Source organism: Pongo pygmaeus, chromosome 13 (assembly GCF_028885625.2).
Source record: "Pongo pygmaeus isolate AG05252 chromosome 13, NHGRI_mPonPyg2-v2.0_pri, whole genome shotgun sequence".
NCBI lineage: Eukaryota > Metazoa > Chordata > Mammalia > Primates > Hominidae > Pongo > Pongo pygmaeus.
The window spans coordinates 18,499,535-18,503,958 of NC_072386.2; the positions used below are offsets into that span (position 1 = coordinate 18,499,535).

The 4,424-nt window shown below is 45.2% G+C and overlaps 1 pseudogene; it reads right to left on the reverse strand.

Annotated features, from left to right (window-relative positions):
- Positions 1 to 3,219: 3,219 nt before the first annotated feature.
- Positions 3,220 to 3,318, reverse strand: LOC129044763 (U6 spliceosomal RNA; annotated as a pseudogene).
- Between the last annotated feature and the right edge of the window lie 1,106 nt (positions 3,319 to 4,424).

Sequence of the window (4,424 nt, forward strand, 5' to 3'; positions counted from 1 at the left end):
TCTTATTTCAGATGCCAGCCACAAGTTTTGGGATCCCCATGCCACCCACACTTCTGACCAAATGCTGTAAGATCAGGAGGTTCCCATAACTCCCCTCAGTTTTAGTAATTTACTAGAATGACTGACAGAATTCAGGAAAGCACTATGCTTAGGAATAACAGTTTTATTATAAAGGAAGGTGCAGGAGGTTTACTATACTGGAGGTGCATCACAAACCACAAAGTGCCACTGAGCTTCAATGTCCAGGTTTTATCGGAGTTTCTCTGTGAAGGTATCATTGACTGAAACATTGGCCATGTGTATGAACTCAGCCTTCAGCTCTCCTCCCCTCCTTGGGGGCCAGGCTGGCTGAAAGCCCCAACCCTGTAATCACATGTCTGGTCTTTATGGTGACCAGCCGCATTCTGAGTCATCTTGTTAGGTAAACTAAGACAGTCAAATGACTCAGGAAATTCCAAGGATTTAAAGTCTCCCTCCCAGGAACTAAGGACAATGGCTAGTCAGATTCTTTATGATCCAACAAGCCTTATACTCTGGGACACCATGTCCAGAAAGAGAAAAATAGGATCCTGCCATCTCAAAGACAGCTTTCGTCTAAGAGCCATATGTAAGAGAGTATTTAAGCCAGCCTTGATATGAAACAGAGCTCTAAATAGAACAAATGCTCAAATTCAGAATGTTCTATATAAAGTAAAATGCTGTTAATTGGCAAGTGTGACGCTTCCTGCCACCCCATAGGCTGTGGGCTCATGGGAAAGATCCAAGCAGTTTGGAGAACACCTACCTGACCAGCACTAACCTAAAGAGTTTGTATAAATCTAAATTACAATGTAGCAATTTATAGTCAGGAATATTTTGATTAGGCAATTCAGAATCCTTGTACCAGCCTGTTAATGCCTTCTTCCATCTGCAGCAAAGCCAACAAGCAGAGCAAATGTATAAGAGAATGGTGCTCGGTGAGTGTGGAATTGGAGCGTTGCAGAACACCACACATTCTCACTTTGGAGCCCTTTTCCAATACTCTGGGTGCATGACTTACCTTCATTTTCAAAACAGAATGTTGTCCTTAGATAGGCTTATCATATTTGTTTCTATGCAACCTTACATATATCATGTTGTGTTTCCTTGAGGACACATCAAGATCATCTTGGTTGACCTTCACAGATTAACAAGTTTCTTTCAGTACATGTTTACCCTTAAATGTGAGAGTGAGTCATTGCTAAAAATGGTTTATCTCATATTCTTATCCAGTTCTGAATCAATTATGACCAGTCACTTTTAAAGGGTTAAATTTCTGAAGTTACCCCAGAATTTGGCCTGAATGCTTCTGTACATAGTATGAAGACTTCATCTGTTGGCATAATTAAAAAGCCGTCCTTCATTCTAGCCAATGTTTACTCCTCCAGGCATGTGTGACTAATTGCAGGCATTTATTACATGCTTAGTGGTCTGGGTGGTATGTCCTAAATGTTGTTTTCTTGATATTTGATTGTTCAGTCGAAGCCTTTATACATCTTTCAGCAGCAGGGCATGAATAAAGAATGACGTTCCTTCACAAAGGCACTAGGGTGGGCCCAGGGATTGCAGAGGAATTGGAGGGAGGGAGGAGGACAGAAGCTCACAAATACAAGGCCACTTCTGCCTCTGATGGATCTCAACTGGGTATGATTTGTTTGTTTGCTTTTGCTTTGTTTTGTTTTGTTTTTTGAGACACAGTTTTGCTTTTGTTGCCCAGGCTAGAGTGCAATGGCACAATATCGGCTCACTGCAACCTCCACCTCCCGAGTTCAAGCAATTCTCCTGCCTCAGCCTCCCAAGTAGTTGGGACTACAGGCATGCACCATCATGCCTGGCTAATTTTTTGTATTTAGTAGAGACGGGGCTTCACCATGTTGGTCAGGCTGGTCTTGAACTCCTGACCTCAGTGATCCACCAGCCTCAACCTCCCAAAGTGCTGGGATTACAGGCGTGAGCCATCACACCCAGCCTGTATGTTTTCATTTTCCAAGATTGTTAAATGAAATGGCAGCTGTTCCAGAGAGTCAAGCCCTGCAACTGAAGCAACATTTAGCTTCAATCACTCAGCACAGTGTCTGCCTCATAAGCTGATGTTTCAGAAGTGCTCTGAGAGCTGCCCACCCTGGGGTCTACAGGACCCAGAGTTGGACACATGGCTAATTGGCAGGCCTAAAATACCAACATGCCATGGACAGTCCAGTCAGGATGCTGTCATGAGGCCAGTGTGGTTTCTTTGGGAGCAGCCTTTCAGAAGAAGAAGAGATAATTTTTGTCAGCTGCCCTGGGAGCAGGCCGGGCTGCTGCATGTGGCAGATGGGGTGTTCCATCTGTTTTCTCTCGGGAGTGGTCCTGAGTCCTCACATGTCCCGTGACAGACGTGCCTCAGAAAACAGTGCAGTACATAAGCGGGTAGAATCACCAGAGACTCCAACAGAAATTAGTGCAGGCCTTAGTGAGCCCTGAGTCAACGACCCGTGCACAGGATCTTCCCCCACTGGCAGCTGCAAACCTCACTGAGGCACAAACTCAACACCATGCCCAAAACAAGCACCTTTATCCATCCTCCAACCCCTTCTCTCTGTGCTTCCTGCCCCAGTTACTGGCACCACCGTCCACCCAGAAACATGGAGATCCATCCCAACGAGTCCCTTCTGTCACCCCCAGAGCAACCCATCAACAAGTTCAGACATTTGTTCTCCAATTTTTCTCAAATCTACCCACTTTTCTACATCTCAACTCCAGCACCTTACTCCAAGTGACAGCCATCTCTCTCCTGAACAACTCTGACCGCTTTCTACCTGGTCAGCTACATTCACTGCCCCTCCAACCACTCTCACCCTGGTCCAGGGGGATTTTTTTTTAACATAAATTATGTCACTGCCTTAATAAAAGCTTTTCAGTAATCTTTCACTGGCCTTGAGACAAAGACTGATAACCAGGTTCTGCAATTCCAGTCTCATCTTGGGCCACACGCCACCCCACGAATCTCAGCACACAAGTCCTGGCTGCTGGGTTTCCTCTCGGTCCACTAACACTTGGAACTGATGCTCCCTCTGCCTGCAATGGGGCTTTTGTAACTCCACCCATTCTCTCTTTTTAAAAAATGTGATATATATTATAACATACATAACATAAGAAGTACCAGTTTAAGCACTGTAAGTGTACAGTACAGTGCCATTTAATGCCTTCACATTGTTGTGCAGAAATATGAAATGCTTCGTGAGTCCTCCTTGCACAGGGGCCATGCGAATCTTTCCTGAATTGCTCCAATTTTAGTATATATGTTGCCAAAATGAGCACCCTACCCGCTTTTGTCTATAAACTTTGACTCATTTTTGGATTTTGGCTTAAAAGTCACTTATTCAGAGAAGGCTTCAAAACCAGGCTCGGTGCCCCATCACTCATCGCCTTGGCTTCACAGCACTTGGTGGCAGTGATGTGATGGTCGGATTGGTGTCTGTTCCTCTTACTAGACTGCAGGCTCCATGCAGGCTACACTTAGGCCTGGAGGGTGTAAGGCACATGGTTGGGTTCCATATATCCTAGTTCAATGAACAATGCTTGAATGAATGAAGAAATGCAGTTCTACCCACAGTGAAAACAACCCTTGACATCATTATAGAAAATCATGTGGTTCTATGGTGTCTTAAAAGCTATTCCAGAGTAGGATCTTGGCTTCACCTTTCGAAAACCAAAATGCATAGTGAAGTGTCTTTTCTCCATTTTCTCAAACAGAAGAGCAATTTTCCTCCAACCATTAATTTGGGCTTCATCTCCTACAAAAGAGGAAGCCACCTGGTAGTTTCTAAATGGTAGGTTTTCCATTGATTTTGTTCATCAAAGTTTCAAAACTAGCGAATCTAGAACCAGACTTCTGAAGCAGTTTGTAATTTCTGAAAGCTAATGTGAAGTGGAATGTCTTTTTTTTTTTTTTTTTTTTTGAGACAGAGTCTGACTCTGTTGCCCGGGCTGGAGTGCAGTGGTGCGATCTCGGCTCACTGCAAGCTCCGCCTCCTGGGTTCACGCTATTGTCCTGCCTCAGCCTCCCGAGTAGCCGGGACTACAGGCACCTGCCACCATGCCCTGCTAATTTTTTATATATTTTTTTTAGTGGAGAAGGGGTTTCACCGTGTTAGCCAGGATGATCTCGATCTCGTGACCTCATGAATTGCCCACCTCAGCCTCCCAAAGTGCTGGGATTACAGGCGTGAGCCACCGCGCCTGGCTGGAGCTTCTTTTACAGTAAGACACTCAGCCCGATCGTCCCCACCATGTCTGCAGAGAAGCACTCTCTCACCCATCGGGGATTGAGTGTGGAACATGCAGATGGGTCTCCCTGGAACCGGAAGTGTGTTTGCACCCGCCAAGTTCATGAAAATCTCAGTCATGCTGGACTCTAGGACGCC